Source organism: Cervus canadensis, chromosome 1 (genome assembly GCF_019320065.1).
Source record: "Cervus canadensis isolate Bull #8, Minnesota chromosome 1, ASM1932006v1, whole genome shotgun sequence".
Classification (NCBI taxonomy): domain Eukaryota; kingdom Metazoa; phylum Chordata; class Mammalia; order Artiodactyla; family Cervidae; genus Cervus; species Cervus canadensis.
In genome coordinates, this window is record NC_057386.1 from 65,779,749 (window position 1) to 65,798,031 (window position 18,283).

General features: G+C 41.0%; 1 protein-coding gene across 6 annotated transcripts in view; it reads left to right on the forward strand.

Annotated features, from left to right (window-relative positions):
• The window catches only part of SH3D19 (SH3 domain containing 19), a 196,786-nt gene that overhangs the window by 74,405 nt on the left and 104,098 nt on the right, over nt 1-18,283 (forward strand). Inside the window, exon 1 of one of the 6 annotated variants that reach the window (XM_043484656.1) lies at nt 17,201-17,384. The exons of 4 other annotated variants lie outside the window; for them this stretch is intronic. The gene's annotated coding sequence lies outside the window, so the exon portion shown is untranslated. Of the gene's footprint in view, nt 1-17,200; nt 17,385-18,283 lie in introns of those variants that run through there. One more of the 6 variants, XM_043484670.1, reaches the window with a different exon arrangement.

The window sequence follows — 18,283 nt, forward strand, 5'->3', positions numbered from 1 at the left end:
CTGAGCTACAGGCAGTGTACCACGTGCTCTACACAGGACTGCACAGTGACGTAGGCGACAGCACAGACGCTTGTAGAGGGTGCGCGTGTGTGACCGCGCACGCCAGACACATGAGCTGACTGTCATGATTGGACATGCCAGCGCACACTCACACCTTTGAAAGTTCACAACGTGAAGGTTCAAATGTAGGGGGCTTACTGTAATCCTCTGCAGTCACTTTGTTCTCTTTCAAAACTTTCACTCTGACGGTACAGGAATTAACAACAAAGGTATTAACGACAGACAGTGTTCCAACAGCATTCACACTTGTCTCACTGTCTGTTCATTTTAAAATGAATTGTCCCTACCATTATGTCCATACTCCGTTGAGCCTATAAATTTAATGTTACTAGCTTAAGATTATTGAGAGCACTAGGTACTGAATAGAAATTATTTGCGCAGCTCAGACATCTTGTTATAAGACGCCCAAGTCAAAATCTTCTGTATTCTTAGCAATTTATTAGAGGGTGTTTGTATGTTTTATGGAGCTGAAGAAAACCCCTCAGAAACAGTTGGAAGGATTTGAGGCCCTGGATTCAGTCTCTAAACAATACACTGTCTGATGCTGAAATATAAGCATGGCTTGCGGTAAACAGTATTTCTGCACATTTACTGTGTAGTTCATCAAACACGTGGGACTGCCAGCCTTCTGATGTGGTGGGAAGAGCAGGGACTTTGGGGTTCTTCAAATCCAGGTTGAAAACTTGTACTCCTTTTTTGTTTAACTAGCTTCTCTGAGACTGTTTTCTCATTAGTAGTATGGGAAAGACTTGCATGATGGGACTTCTGTGAAGATTAAGCAAGAATGTATTAAGAACGCCTCTAACATAGTAAACACAGATAATCATGATGATGTGATCACTCACCTAGAGCCAGACATCCTGGAATGCAAAGTCAAGTGGGTCTTAGGAAGCATCACTACAAACAAAGCTAGTGGAGGTGATGGAATCCCAGTAGAGTTATTTCAAATCCTAAAAGATGATGCTGTGAAAGTGCTACACTCAATATGCCAGCAAATTTGGAAAACTCAGCAGTGGCCACAGGACTAGAAAAGGTCAGTTTTCATTTCAATTCCAAAGAAAGGCAATGCCAAAGAATGCTCAAACTACCACACAATTGCACTCATCTCACACACTAGCAAAGTAATGCTCAAAATTCTCCAAGCCAGTCTTCAACAGTATGTGAACCGTGAACTTCCAGATGTTCAAGCTGGATTTAGAAAAGGCAGAGGAACCAGAGATCAAATTGCCAATATCCACTGGATCATCGAAAAAGCAAGAGAATTCCAGAAAAATATCTACTTCTGCTTTATTGACTGTGCCAAAGCCTTTGACTGTGTGGATCACAATAAACTGTGGAAAATTCTTAAAAGAGCTGGGCATACCAGACCACCTGACCTGCCTCTTGAGAAATCTGTATGCAGGTCAAGAAGCAACAGTTAGAACTTGACATGGAACAACAGACTGATTCCAAATAGGAAAAGGAGTATGTCAAGGTTGTATATTGTCACCCTGCTTATTTAACTTATATGCAGAGTACATCATGAGAAACGCTGGGCTGGAAGAAGCACAAGCTGGAATCAAGATTGCTGGGAGAAATATCAATAACCTCAGATATGCAGATGACACCCACCCTTATGGCAGAAAACAAAGAACTAAAGAGCCTTTTGATGAAAGTGAAAGAGGAGAGTGAAAAAGTTGGCTTAAAACTCAGCATTCAGAAAACTAATATCATGGCATCTGGTCCTATGACTTCATGGCAAACAGATGGGGAAACAATGGAAACAGTGAGAGACTTTATTCTTTTGGGCTCCAAAGTCACTGCAGACAGTGACTGCAGCCATGAAATTAAAAGACACTTGCTCCTTGGAAGAAAAGCTATGACCAACCTGGACAGCATATTAAAAAGCAGAGACATTAAAAAAAAAAAAGCAGAGACATTACTTTGCCAACAAAGGTCTGTTTAGTCAAAGCTATGGTTTTTCCAGTAGTCATGTATGGATGTGAGACTTGGACTATGAAGAAGGCTGAGGGCCAAAGAATTGATGCTTTTGAACTGTGGTGTTGGAGAAGACTCTTGAGAGTCCCTTGGACTGCAAGGAGATCCAACAAGTCCATCCTAAAGAAAATCAACCCTGAATATTCACTGGAAGGACTGATGCTGAAACTGAAACTCCAATACTTTGGCCACCTGATGCAAAGAACTGACTCACTGGAAAAGACCCTGATGCTGGGAAAGCTTGAAGGCCGGAGGAGAAGGGCACAACAGAGGATGAGATGGTTGGATGGCATCACCGACTCAATGGACGTGAGTTTGAGTAAACTCTGGGCGTTGGTGATGGACAGGGAGGCCCGGCATGCTGGGGTCGCAAAGAGTCAGACACTACTGAGCAACTTAACTGAACTGAGATGAGTAACAGCTGTCATTGGTGGTGGTGTTGGCATACTAATAGCCAGTTCTCGAATGGATCTCAGTTGTTTTTGTGACCTGGGACCCACAGAAATGAGCCCTTTGTGCAGCTTCCTGTGCTTTTTTGTGATAATTGTATTGCCTCCCCACCCCAACTTTAAGCAGTGCATTTTTAATCATATGAATATGTTTCTACTAATTCTGCAGTTCTGAAGTAGCACTTCAAAATGCTTCCATTCCAAATCAAAATTATTTGAAGCCTTCCCATGGTAACTCACAATCTCGTCTCTATGAATTAATAACAGCTGTTGCCTGCTGCCCCCTCCAAAAAAACCACAAAGCAACACAAAGCCTGTCCAGTTTGCAGAGGTGTTGGGGAGGTTTCATAGCAGTGTATTCAGTGACAGATACCTCCTGTGTGTAAGTGGCTCTGCCAGGCATTACAGGGTATACAAGGCCTTGTCCTGGAGGAACTCAGAGCATGAAGACATACATGGGCAGTTTTTATTGATTTTGTTTTTTTTAATTGGAGTGTAATTGCTTTGCAATATGGTGTTAGTTTCTGCTGTATTAGAGCATGAGTCAATTTTATGTACACAAATATCGCCCTCCTCCCATCCTGTCCCCACCTCACCCTCTCGGTCTTCACAGAGCACCGAGCTGAGCTCCCTGTTGTTTAGCTCCCAAGTCATTGTCTGATTCTTGCAATTCCATGGGCTGTCGCCTGCCAGGGGATTTCCCAGGCAAGAATACTGGTGTGGGTAGGGAATTCTCCGGGAATCTTCCTGACCCAGGGATTAAACCCACATCTCCTGCATTGCTGAGTCACCAGAGAAGCCCTGAGCTCCCTATGTCGTATAGCAGTTTCTCACTAGCTATCTATTTTACACATGGTAGTGGATATGTGTCCATGCTACTCTCTCAACTCATGCCTCCCTCTCCTTCCACTGCTGTGTCCACAGGTCCATTCTCTACATCTGCATCTCTATTCCTGCTCTGCAAAGAGGTTCATCTGTACCATTTTCTAGGTTCTACACATATGCCTTAATATATGGTATTTATTTTTCTGACTGCTTCACTCTGTGTGTCCGTCCACATCTCTACAAATGATCCAGTTTTGTTCCCTTTTATGGCTGAGTAATGTTCCCTTTTATGTATGTACCATATCTTCTGATTAGAATTATAACGTGAGTCAAAATGTGCTAAGTGCCAGCAGGTCCGGGGCACTATGTCTATTGGTGGCAGAGGAGGGGAAGCATTATTTCTGCCCGTGGGAAACCTAAGGCTTCAAGCAGAGATGGCAGGTGCCTCTGGAGCTTCCTCTCACCCGAAGGTCATGTGTGTTGAGAACTGTGAATAGTAAGAACTGAGCCACACAGCTGAAGAGCAGAGAAGGCTCCTGGGCATGCTCCTTGTTTGTGTCCTGGCAGCACTTTGGAGGTGCTGGTGTGGGTGGCAGCTTGTTAACGGAATGGAGAGGAAGGAGCCAGGTAGGCTGGAACTTGCAAGAAGCCACGTGCTGTTGTGCAGAGAATACATTCTCTACCCTTCTGTAAGGTGATGTGGCAAGGCTTGGATGTGGCCTGACCTTTTTCATCATTTCAGATAAGAGGCCAAGACTCCCCCACTGTGGATAAAAATCTGTTTGAAGATTCAGATTAGAAACTTCTCAGCTATGTAGGAGGTTCGCTCACCAGAGTGATGTGCCTGCTATTTGGATAGTGTGATCTTCCCTTTGTTTCCTGCTTCCCCAGGTAATGGATTCTCTTGGTTACAGTGGTTTCTGTTATTTGCTCACTTTGCAGAGTCAGTTCTAGAAAGGTAAAACCTTGTTGCGACATCTTCAAAATCATCCTGAACTAAAGGAAGGGGAGCTGTGAGATTGGACCTTTTGCCATTAAAGGGTGGAGAAGGAAATGGCAACCCACTCCAGTACTCTTGCCTGGAAAATCCCATGGACAGAGGAGCCTGGTAGGCTACAGTCCATGGGGTGGAGAAGAGTCGGGCACGACTGAGCGACTTCACTTTCACTTTTCACTTTCATGCATTGGAGAAGGAAATGGCAACCCACTCCAGCATTCTTGCCTGGAGAATCCCAGGGATGGGGGAGCCTGGTGGGCTGCTGTCTATGGGTTTTCAGAGAGTCTGACACGACTGAAGCGACTTAGCAGCAGCTGCAGCAGCAGCAGTCCTTAAAGGGAGGAAAAATCATCTTTATTTTTACCCTAATAGCTGAAAAAGCAACCTATGGTTAGAGATGTTACCTATCCTTTGATAACTTGAAATAACACATTTAATCTTTGTTTTCTGGATGCTTGTGAAAGAAATCCATACCATCCTAAAATATGGAAGCAGATTTCAATAATTTCAGAAACAGATACAGTATCTGTATTTAATCTATTTAGTTTCTTTCTTTACATCACTCATTCATACTCCTCAGGAAATTCATATTAGAATTCTTGAGTCTCAGAAAATGACTTTGAGGGCTTAACACCCTCAGAATGAACTTTAACTGGAAAAGACGGAAGGATGGAGGAGTGGTGATCCTTGGTGGGCACAGGTTTTCATCCTGAAGGAACTACCTCTGTCTGCCTTTTAGTTCTTTCTCTCCCTTCTGCTGCTTACTTTTAGGGCTTATTTATCACTTCTGTCAGAGGCTGCAATGGGAAAATGAAAAAAAGTGAAAATCATATTTATTAATTTTTCATAGTAGCCCTTGGTTCAAAAGAAGGGGGAAGGGAAAGAAACTGGAGCTGCTGGATGAGGGAAGACTTGGAAATTATTTATTAGTACATTCCTGCCCTCTTGACCAGTAATAGGCCAGCAAAAAATCCTACAGAATTAAAATAATCCATATTGGACAAAGGATGATTACCTTTTGGATAATTCTACCCACAATATTATGAACCCTGTGAATATTGTGTATCCCTCACATTATCATCATAGTAGTGAACATTTATTGAGCATTTATCATGTTCAGCCACCACACCATCCTTAATATGCATCTCTTCATTTAATCCTCATTCAGTATGATGAGATGCGTGCTACTATGGTGATTTTCCCACCTTTTACAGACATGGATGCTGAGACTTACAAAGGCTACTACCTTCCTAAGGTCATTCAGGTAGTAAACAGTGGATCAAGAACTCAAAATAAGGCCCATCTGATCTAGAGTGCTCTTAACCTCTCTCTAGGTTGTCATCGTGAAATAGCAGTTGATTTCCCATCATGGCTGCCACCCATTAGTAGAGACCCAGAGGCACTACATGCACTCACCTCTTTCTGTGGAACCTTTAATTCTAAAATGCACAAATTAATCCAAACAATGCAAAGTCAAAGATAAATAAGTGATGGGGTTAAAGAAAGGACACATTTAATATAATCTTCAAAGATCAGGGTTTAACCTGTTTGGGTATCGTGCTGGCCCTATCCCAGCTGGAGTTCAATTCATTAGAGAAGTGCCACCCACATGTCAAACGTGGTGCTGGACACAGAGCTGCAAATACTAACTTTGTAAAGGAACCTCGGCTTCCCAGAGGAGGGCATGGTGATAATGAGATAACACTGGTCATACTAAGGCACCAGATATCAAGTCTGATTTTGTAAGAAACGTTTCACCCTAAAATCAGTTTGGGAAATGCTAGTTAAACAAAGGTAAACACAAATGTGAATTGCAAGATTTTTTAGAGCCTTTGAGGTACTAATATGCTTTGTAACTACCCTAGAGGTTTTTATATTAATAAATTGGGAAATATTGAAAGCAATCCCTGTTATTGGGTCACTTCCTCAGGTTACCTTTCTTGAAGCATATCTTATTCCAGGTAAAATTTACACCTCCTTTAGAAAAGCCCATAGGAGTGCCCCTAGTATTTTAAATATGGGTCTAATATTTTTAATTTGGCAGTAGGGGGAATAGAGATTTATACTTAACTAAAAGGTCTCTTTATCCCTTCTTAAATCACAAGTTTCACTTGCTGAAAAAAGTGAGATTCTGTAACAAGAAGAGTTATGAAAGTAATTACTAAGAGACTCAGTAGGGAGCTTGTGGTGGGAGCAGCAGTGAGGGTTAAGGACACCTTGCTGTGAAGCCTGCTTCCATCTGCTCCCCTCGTCGCCTTCCTCCCAGGCCCTAGTGGCACTGATGAAATGCCCATCTTCCTAACATTTCTGCCGAATTCACTTTGGGGTGAAAAGGGGCAGTGTGGATGGTGGCTCCAATTTTCACCTCTGAAACTGACATAAAAATCAGAAAAAGTAGTGAGTTGTGCTCAACAATCAAAATTGTTGAACTATTTGAAGGAAGAATTATTAAAAAGAAGTAGCAGCCTGTTATCAAATAGCTGATTCTTCTTCCAGTTCAAATGTGCTGTGTAGGTTTTCATCTTGTGTGTGGAGTTTGGTTTGGTGAGAGCTACTTTGAGACAAAAGAATAGACCAAATGTGGGTCATTTTAGTGCAGAGATGACTCAAACCACTAGGGTGTAAAAATTATGGGACTTCTGTGTGTGTGCTCAGTCGTGTCTGACTCTTTGTGTGACCCCACGGTCTATAGCCCACCAGGTTCCTCTGCCCATGGATTTTTCCCAGCAAGAATAGTGGAGTGCGTTCCCATTTCCTTCTCCAGGGTGTCTTCCCAACCCAGGGATCTAACCCACTTCTCTTACATCTCCTGCATTGGCAGGCAGATTCTTTACCACTAGCGCCACCTGGGAATTTAAAATGGGAATTTTAAGGAGACACATTTTTTTTTTTAGCAATGTCAGATATATCAAGGAGCCAACTATAGCCTGAAGGATGCAGGCAGAAGGAATTGAGAGGGCTTTGGATGTTACTGTTATCAACAGACATTTGCAGAGGGTGACTGTGAAGCAGAGTCTGAGTCCTACTGTCATCATCCACACTGAAAGGTGGTAGAACATGCCTGATACTAAATAATAATACAGCATTATTTGGTATTGCTCAATGTCAAGTGAATGGTAGAGCTTGTATAAGAGTTCTGTTAGGATGTGTTAGGCAGAATGATGCTCCCCCCTTGAAGATGTCATGGTCTAATCCCCAAAACCTGTGACTGTTATATCGCATGACAAAGAAGAACAAGGTTCCTTATCCATTGATCTTGAGGTAACGTTATTTCGGATTATCCCAGAAGGCCCAATGTAATCAATAATAAGGAATCTATACATTGGAAAAGGGAGACAGAAGAAGTCAGAGATTTAAAGATGCTACATTGTTGGAGGAAGGGACCACAAGCCCAGGGAATGCAGGTGACCCCAAGAAGTTTAAAAGGGCAGGGAAACTGACACACCCCTAGAAACTCCAGACGGAATATAGCCAGGCACACACCTCGATTTTAGCCTAGTAAAACCTATTATAACTTTCTGTAAGATAATAAATACATCTTTGTTGTTTTAAGCCACCAAGTTTTAAGTTAATTTCTTACAGCAGTGATTGTTGTTCTTGTTGTTGCTTAGCCGCTCAGTCATCTCCAAATCTTTGCAGCCCCATGAACTGCAGCTTGTCTGGCTTCTCTGCCCTTCTCCATCTCCCAGAGCTTGCTCAAACTCATGTGCATTGAGTCAGCGATGCCATCCAACTATCTCGTTGTCTGTCATCCCCTTCTCCTCCTGCCTTCAGTCTTTATCAGCATCAGGGTCTTTTCTAATGAGTCGACCCTTCACATCAGGTAGCCAAAGTATTGTAGCTTCAGCTTCAGCATCAGTGATAGAAAACGAATACAAAAATGCTGAAGAGAAAGAAGAGTCACGGGTGGTTTCATGAAGAAGGTAGTCCTTGAGCCAGGCATGGAAGACAGTAAGAATAGTCATAACAGAATTAGAGTCATCAAGTTTGTGTTCCAGATACTGAGCTAAGCTCCTTATACCTTTTAGTTCATTTATCTGCACAAAAACTCTATGAAGATAAAATTCTTTCCCATGTGTAGATGAGAAAACTGAGGTTTAGAGAGGTTAGGTAACTTATGTAATCACTAATGTTCAGTACCAGTCACTCAGTTCAGTTCAGTTGCTCAGTCATCTCCGACTCTTCGCGACTCCATGGACCATAGCAGGCCAGGCCTCCCTGTCCATCACCAACTCCCGGAGTTTACTCAAACTCATGTCCATTGAGTTGGTGATGCCATCCAACTATCTCATCATCTGCCATCCCCTTCTCATCCCGCCTTCAATCTTTCCCATAATCAGGGTGTTTTCAAATGAGTCAGCTGTTCGCATCAGGTGGCCAAAGTATTGGAGTTTAAGCTTCAACATCAGTCCTTCCAATGAACACCCAGGACTGATCTCCTTTAGGATGGACTGGTTGGATCTCCTTGCAGTCCAAGGGACTCTCAAGAGTCTTCTCCAACACCACAGTTCAAAAGCATCAATTCTTCAGTGCTCAGCTTTCTTTATAGTCCGACTCTCACATCCATACATGACTACTGGGAAGCCTATAGCCTTGACTAGATGGACCTTTGTTGGCAAAGTAATGTCTCTGCTTTTTAACATGCTGTCTAGGTTGGTCATAACTTTCCTTCCAAGGAGCAAGTGTCTTTTAATTTCATGGCTGCAGTCACCATCTGCAGTGTATTTGGAGCCCCCAAAATAAAGTCTGTCACTGTTTCCACTGTTTCCCCATCTATTTGCCATGAAGTGATGGGACCAGATGCCATGATCTTAGTTTTCTGAATGTTGAGTTTTAAGCCACCTTTTTCACTCTCCTCTTTCACTTTCATCAAGAGGCTCTTTAGCTCTTCTTCACTTTCTGCCATAAGAGTGGTGTCATCTGCATATCTGAGGTTATTGATATTTCTCCCAGCAATCTTGATTACAGCTTGTGCTTCCTTCAGCCCAGCATTTCTCATGATGTACTCTGCATAGAAGTTAAAAGGGTGACAGTATACAGCCTTGACATACTCCTTTCCTGATTTGGAACCAGTCTGTTGTTCCATGTCCAGTTCTAACTGTTGCTTCCTGACCTGCATACAGATTTCTCAAGAGGCAGGTCAGGTGGTCTGGTATGCCCAGATCTTTTAAGAATTTTCCACAGTTTTTTATGATCCACACAGTCAAAGGCTTTGGCGTAGCCAATAAAGTAGAAATAGATATTTTTCTGGAACTCTATTGCTTTTTCCATGATCCAGTGAATGTTGGCAATTTGATCTCTGGTTCATCTGCCTTTTCTAAAAGCAGCTTGAACATCTGGAAGTTCATGGTTCACGTATTGCTGAAGCCTGGCTTGGAGAATTTTGAGCATTACTTTGCTAGTGTATGAGGTGAGTGCAATTGTGTGGTAGTTTGAACATTCCTTGGCATTGCCTTTCTTTGGGATTAGAAGGAAAACTGATCTTTTCTAGTCCTGTGGCCACTGCTGAGTTTTCCAAATTTGCTGGCATATTGAGTGCAGCACTTTCACAGCATCATCTTTTAGGATTTGAAACAGCTCTACTGGAATTCCATTACCTCCACTAGCTTTGTTTGTAGTGATGCTTCCTAAGACCCACTTAACTTCACTTTCCAGGATGTCTGGCTCTAGGTGAGTGATCACACCATCGTAATCATCTGGGTTGTGAAGATCTTATTTGTACAGTTCTTCTGTGTATTCTTGCCACCTCTTCTTAATATCTTCTGCTTCTGTTAGGTCCATACCATTTCTGTCCTTTATTAAGCCCATGTTTGCATGAAATGTTCCCTTGGTATCTCTAATTTTCTTGAAGAGATCACTAGTCTTTCCCATTCTACTGTTTTCCTCTATTTCTTTGGATTGATCACTGAGGAAGGCTTTCTTATCTCTCCTTGCTATTCTTTGGAACTCTGCATTCAAATGGGTATATCTTTCCTTTTCTCCTTTGCTTTTGGCTTCTCTTCTTTTCACAGCTATTTTTAAGGCCTCCTCAGACAACCATTTTGCTTTTTTGCATTTCTTTTTCTTGGGGATGGTCTTTATCCCTGTCTCCTGTACAATGTCACGAACCTCTGTTCATAGTTCATTAGGCACTCTGTCTATCAGATCTAATCCCTTAAATCTATTTCTCACTTCCACTGTATAATCCTAAGGGATTTGATTAGGTCATACCTGAATGGTTTAGTGGTTTTCCCTACTTTCTTCAATTTAAGTCTGAATTTGGCAATAAGGAGTTCATGACCTGAGCCACAGTCAGCTCCCGGTCTTGTTTTTCCTGACTGTATAGAGCTTCTCCATCTTTGGCTGCAAAGAATATAATCAATCTGATTTCGGTGTTGGCCATCTGGTGATGTCCACGTGTAGGGTCTTCTCTTGTGTTGTTGGAAGAGGGTGTTTGCTATGACCAGTGCATTCTCTTGGCAGAACTCTATTAGCCTTTGCCCTGCTTCATTCTGTACTCCCAGGCCAAATTTGCCTGTTACTCCAGCTGTTTCTTGACTTCCTACTTTTGCATTCCAGTCCCCTGTAATGAAAAGGACATCTTTTTTGGGTATTAGTTCTAAAAGGTCTTGTAAGTCTTCATAGAACCCTTCAACTTCAGCTTCTACAGCATTACTGGTCGGGGCATAGACTTGGGTTACCGTGATATTAAATGGTTTGCCTTGGAAATGAACAGAGATCATTCTATCATTTTTGAGAGTACATCCAAGTACTGCACTTCAGACTCTCTTGTTGACTATGATGACTACTCCATTTCTTCTAAGGGATTCTTGCACACAGTAGTAGATATAATTTGAGTTAAATTCACCCATTCCAGTCCATTTTAGTTCACTGATTCCTTAAATGTCAACATTCACCCTTGCCATCTCCTGTTTGACCACTTCCAATTTGCCTTGATTCATGGACCTAACATTCCAGGTTCCTATGCAATATTGCTCTTTACAGCATCAGACCTTGCTTTCATCACCAGTCACATCCACAACTGGGTGTTGTTTTTGCTTTGTCTCCATCTCTTCATTCTTTCTGGAGTTATTCTACCGACCTGGGGAGTTCATCTTTCAGTGTTCTATCTTTTTGCGTTTTCATACTGTTCATGGGGTTCTCAAGGGAAGAATACTGAAGTGGTTTATCATTCCCTTCTCCAGTGGACCTCATTTTGTCAGAACTGTCCACCATGACCCGTCCATTTTGGGTGGCCCTACACAGCATGGCTTAGTTTCATTGAGTTAGACAAGGCTGTGGTCCATGTGTTTAGATTGGTTAGTTTTCTGTGATTGTGGTTTCAGTATGTCTGCCTTCTGATGCCCTTTCTCAGTGCCTACCATCTTACTAGGTTTCTCTTACCTTGGACATGGGATATCTGTTCACGGCTGCTCCAGCAAAGCGCAGCAGCTGCTCCTTACTAGTCAGCTATTTGTTAATAGTACTAGTCACTAGTTCTAGTTAATAGCTGTCTTTTTAACCATAGATGGCAGCTGACATTTACTGAGTACTCAGAATGCACAGGCAAGGTTCTAAGGATGCATCTGTTATTACCTCATAGAATTCTCTCAGGATCTAGGGCACATAGTGATTTGTAATTTTTCTAAGGCATGGATTTATCTGGCCAAGCAATACACCTGAATTGGAGAGGATGAGACAGGAACCAAAAATTGAGTCAAGACATCACCATCCAGGCAAGTGCTGATCATAACCTGAAATGTAGGCAAAAGCAATGGGCATGGGAAGGAGAAAACAGATTCCAGAGGCAGTCTGCTTCTTTACTGAAGCCTAACTCATATGTTGACAAAACTTCCCTTCTGTCTCTGATTCCCCCTCCCTGTGATTAGTGTGCTGCCTTTGCATGAGTTGAGGCATTTAATAATTAGAATTAATGAAAGGCGTCAGTATTGGCAGTGCTGTCAATCAGACTTTTCCACTTATCCACAGAAGCATGGGCAGTGCTGTGTAAACATCACTCACAAAAGTCTTTCATTCCTTGGATTAAGAGACTAGTAACTTTCTTCAGTTCAAGAACAACAGATACATTGGGTTGGCCAAAAAGCTCATTTGGGTTTTTCATAAGCTGTTACAGAAAAATACAAACCAACTTTTTTGGCCAACCCAGTATATGTATTGAAAGTTTACCATTTAAAAGAACAATATACTAGTCACTTACAAATAGCGGTGAATAGGAGAGAAGCAAAAGGCAAAGGAGAAAAGGAAAGATATACTCATTTGAATGCAGAGTTCCAAAGAATAGCACGAAGAGGTAAGAAAGGCTTTGTCAACAATCAATGCAAAGAAATAGAGGAAAACAATAGAATGGGAAAGACTAGAGATCTTTTCAAGAAAATTAGAGATACCAAGGGAACATTTCATGCAAAGATGGGCACAATAGTATGGACCTAAAATAAGCAGAAGATATTAAGAAGAGGTGGCAAGAATGCAGAGAAGAACTGTACAAAAAAAAAAGATCTTCATGACCCAGATAATCACAACAGTGTGATCACTCAGGTAGAGCCACACATCCTGGCATGCGAAGTGAAGTGGGCCTTAGGAAGCATCACTACGAGCAAAGCTAGTGGAGGTGATGGAGTTCCAGTTGAGCTATTTCAAATCCTAAAAGACGATGCTGTGAAAGTGCTACACTCAATATGCCAGCAAATTTGAAAACTCAGCAGTGGCCACAGGATGGGAAAAAGTCAGTTTTCCTTCCAATCCCAGAGAAAGGCAATGCCAAAGATTGCTCAAACTACTATTCTAGTGCAAAGAATCCTCACAATTGCACTCATCTCACATGCTAACAAAGTAATGCTCAAAATTCTCCAAGTCAGGCTTCAACAGTACATGAATCGTGAACTTCCAGATATTCAAGCTGCTTTTAGAAAAGGCAGATGAACCAGAGATCAAATTGCCAACATCTGTTGGATTATCAAAAAAGCAACAGAGTTCCAGAAAAACATCTATTTCTGCTTTATTGACTATGCCAAAGTCTTTGACTGTGTGGACCACAACAACTGTGGAAAATTCTGAAAGAGATGGGAATACCCCAGACCACTTGACCTGCCTCTTGAGAAATCTGTATGCAGGTCAGGAAGCAACAGTTAGAACTGGACATGGAACAACAGACTGGTTCCAAATCAGGAAAGGAGTACGTCAAGGCTGTATACTGTCACCCTGCTTATTTAACTTCTATGCAGAGTACATCATGAGAAATGCTGGGCTGGATGAAGCACAAGCTGAAATCAAGATTGCCAGGAGAAATATATCAATAACCTCAGATATGCAGATGACACCACTCTTATGGCAGAAAGTGAAGAAGAACTAAAGAGCCTCTTGATGAAAATGAAAGAGGAGAGTGAAAAAGTTGGCTTAAAACTCAACATTCAGAAAACTAAGATCATGGCATCCGGTCCCGTCACTTCATGGCAAATAGATGGGGAAACAGAGGAAACGGTGACAGACTATTTTGGGGGACTCCAAATACACTGCAGATGGTGACTGCAGCCATGAAATTAAAAGACACTTGCTCCTTGGAAGGAAAGTTATGACCAACCTAGACAGCATATTAAAAAGCAGAGACATTACTTTGCCAACAAAGGTCCATCTAGTCAAGGCTATAGGCTTCCCAGTAGTCATGTATGGATGTGAGAGTCGGACTATAAAGAAAGCTGAGCACTGAAGAATTGATGCTTTTGAACTGTGGTGTTGGAGAAGACTCTTGAGAGTCCCTTGGGCTGCAGGGAGATCCAACCAGTCTGTCCTACAGGAAATCAGTCATGGGTGTTCATTGGAAGGACTGATGTTGAAGCTAAAACTCCAATACATTGGCCACCTGATGTGAAGAACTGACTCATTTGAAAACACCCTGATTATGGGAAAGATTGAAGGCAGGATGAGAAGTGGGCAACAGAGGATGAGATGATTGGATGGTATCACTGACTGAATGGAACTGAGTTTGAGTAAACTCCGGGAGTTGGTGATGGACAGGGAGGCCTGGTGTGCTGCAGTCCATGCCGTCTCAAAGAGCCAGACAGGACTGAGCAACTGAACTGTACTGAAGTGAACTGATATTAGTCACTGTGGGAGTCTCAAAAGTGGCTAAAAATCAGTTTGGAAGTACACCTGAACAAAGTGTGGAATTTTAATTAGAAAGAGGAGGTGACTAGGTGTTAGCTGGTGTCAGTAATTTGTATAATGAATCCTGGATTCATTCCTAGTAAACATATTTGTCATTTTCTCAGGAAATGGCATTTAAAGATTTTAGGAAAGCCTCTGAAACTCTCATCTGAGATATGTAAAATTCCATCCATGTACTATTGAGGAGAACCAGTTTTGCCATCTTTTAAAGAGTCATTAGAGTAAGATTTGTGAACCCTGAGTATCTTCTCTCTTCTCATGGAGGAATTCAGTGTTTTATTTATTCTGTTTGCCATAAGGTGCAAAGAATTCTTCTTCAGAACATGTAGATCTTTCAGTTAATACTGACTGGCATTGATCATTCTTTAAAATAACATAAAGTATTCATATATACTTCCAAGCTGGAGTGTGTAAGTAATGCTTGGAAGTCTGATGCGGAATCCCTTCACAGATAATAGTCATTCTAAAGAGAGATATTAGCACTCCAGTATGAAATACAAGAGAGATTCCTACTCTGTTTTGAGTGTGTCAGTGTATTTTCACTCCTGGGGACTGAGTCTTCCCACAAATTTCAAAGAATGACCTAGGATCTTTTGTTGCCCACTTGAGCTAGTAATATAAGTCCTGACCCAATGGGGTTTGATTTTTCTCTCTAGTTAATTGATTAGAGCCAGATTCTCAAAGCCCACATTTCTTAGAGTAGATTCTACTAAGTTCTGAGTTGGCTATTCTTCTTTTAATCAAAGCAAAAGAGGACATCTGCATTTTTGTTATATTCATTTCAAAATGTTATACTATTAGATTCAGAATCACCCTGAATAATTAGCAGTAGTAGAATCTGTCTCTCCATTTCCAAAAAGCTGTCCCTGCCAGTATAAGGGCCTATTTCTACAGTGGTGGTATACCATATAAATATATAAACATTGGGATCCTGAATGTCCAGATTACTTAGGACCAGGAGTCATCATGGCAGGAAGATTTGGTCATCTGGAGCTCTCAGACCGGTGGAAGCTTCCCAGCCTGTCCTGACTCTTGGCTCTCTTGCCCATTGTCTCCTCAGTTGTCCCTACAAGACCCACACATACAGAGTCTTGAACACCCTTTGCACCAGTTCTGCCTATGTTCTGCCTTTGTTGTTCTTTCAGGGTGTTCTTCCATTTCCTCAGATGAGTGGGAGCAGGAAGTCTAAGGTCTCTCTGTCTCTTGCATGGCGTGTATGTGTGTGTGTGTGAGAGAGAGTGAGTGACTTAAACCTACAAAGCTGCACACTTTCACACAGCCATCCAGCCATGCCAACCTGGGCCCCTGGAGCTAGTGCATTGTCCACAGGAAATGTGCAGCGTTGGGTAACTAAATTTTAGAGTTAGGCCATTCTTTTTTTGAATTTATTTTTAATTGAGGATAGTTGCTTTGTAATATTGTGTTGGCTTCTGCCAATGAAAATCAAAACTACAATGGGGTATCACCTCACACTGGTCAGAATGGCTATCTTCAAAAAAAAAAAATCTACAAACAATAAAAACTGGAGAGGGTGTGGAGAGAAGGGAACCCTCTTGCACTGTTGTTGGAAATGTACATTGATGCAGCCACTAGGGAGAACAATATGGAGATTTCTTCAAAAATTAGGAATAAAACTACCATATGACCCAGCAATCCCACTACTGGGCATATACCCTGAGAAACCCATAATTGAAAAAGGCCATTCTTATTTTCCATAGCTCTTTTCTTTGTGGAAATGGTGAAGCTTTGGACTAGTAAATTATCTAAGTATGTAAAGATTTGGGAAGCCTTTGCAAGTATTTTCTCTCATAATTATTTAAAACTAAGAACTCTGAAAAATTGGGGGGAATATGCCAAAGAATACTTGATTTGAAATAAATAGAAACCATACGCTTAAAGCACTGTATGTAGTCAAGATGAAGTGTCCATGTTTGCTATAGATCTGTTCTCATTTTTCTTAAGGGAATTTTAATCCAAATGTTTTATTATCATTGGCAAGATCCAGATTCTGAATCTACCCTCAGTGCTTTGTTTTGTTCAGTCTCAGCTTTTGGATCAAAATAACCACTTATTATTTTGCCAGAAATTCAGCATTAACACTAATGTATTTCTTGACAATTACACAATAGTGTCGGCTGTCATGAGAATTACTTTGCTTAAAATAAGTATAGTAAAATGCAGACACACAACATGCACACAGTATATATTTATATGTTTTCAAGCTAAAAGATGGCTTATGGAAAAAATGTGAAGTCCAGTTATTTGTGTATTTTAAGAAAAAAGCTGAAGCCAAGAACATGAATCTTAATTTGTTTTCCATTGCCAAGAGCCAAGATGGGGGAATACTTTAAGTAATGGATCATTTACCCTTACCCTCAAATTATCAAATATATGGGTCTTAAGAGTAACATATTATAAGCACTGTGTATGCATATTTATGTGGAAATGTAACATGTGTACACTAAGAGTGAATTTGGGAGGAAACGTTTAAAATGTCCTCCAACAGATTATCAAGTTATCTTCTCCAATTTTAATTACTTCTCCACAGGGAAGTACAGTGGGAAGGTATTTGTATTTTCTTAGAGCAGAAAGTATTAGAATGTTGGTAGAATTTCCTGTTTTAAGCAAGAATGAAGGAGAACTATGAGCCATTTGCTTCCTGAATGGCTGCATTCCAGCTGTGCAGACTGATCACAGCACATCTGCCAATCAGAACAGGCCCTGGAGGGAACCCTGGAGGCTGAGTCTTGTTTACATGCATTGTGACTCTGTTTCTCCCCTCCTCCTGTGTGTTGTATGACTAGGAAGATGTGTAGGGGAATTCGCTATTACGTGCCTAAATGAGCTGTATGAAAACTAAGACACCAGCCACAGCAAATTGTATTACGGGCAGACTTAGCTCATCATAGTTACAGGTAAGAGCTATCACTTTGTTATGAGGATAGCTGATGTGCATCTAGTTTCTGGCTTTACTTTGAGACAGTATGCTTTACTTTTGTTAGCAAAACTAACAGGCTAAAAGCTGAAGAGGAACAGTAAAAAATGGTTTAACGTGTGCGCTGTATTCGTGACTTGAAATTTTGTAGTACTCAACAAATGAAAAACTAGATTTTTATTTAGAGGAGGGGTAAACTAAGTTAAATTAAAAGTTTTAAAAGTGGCAGTAACACTAAGTCACTGTGTAGAGAAATTGGAACCAGAAGCGTATTAACCTCATGTGTTTGGGAGAGCCTTAGCTAAACAAATATGTTTTATTGTGGGTCTTTCTCCTTGTCAGCTTTTCAGAGGACAGTATCTTCCTGTGTGCTAACTCCTTGGTTTAAAAAGACATTTTTTTTTTATTAAGTACCCATTCAGAAAGAATTTGTATTTAACTATGTAAATCTGATTCATTTTCTTCCATAATTTTCTCATAAAATTTCTTCAGAATTTTTAGAGAATGTTTTCGTTATCTTTATGCTGCTGCATCAGCAGTAAAATTAAGGGGGGAAGAAAGGATTCCAGTCTAATCTTTGTTTAGCCACTAAATCATATCATGTTAGTGTTAATTCAGAAGATAGTTTCAAAAACTACCTTTTGATAATCTTGCATAGGATTTTTAAAAGTCATTCTATAAGATTTTATTGTGGTTTTACCCGTTGCTTACTTTCTTCTTCTTTTTTTTTTTTTTTTTTTACCCATTGCTTTCTGTTGTTAGTTTTTCATTAACACTGCTATCTTGCTACTTCATTTATTTTTAAGCACGTACTGAAGGAAAAATCATTAGTCAAAAAAAAAAAGGACAACCTGTGGGTTTTGTGGTTCTTTCTCTTAT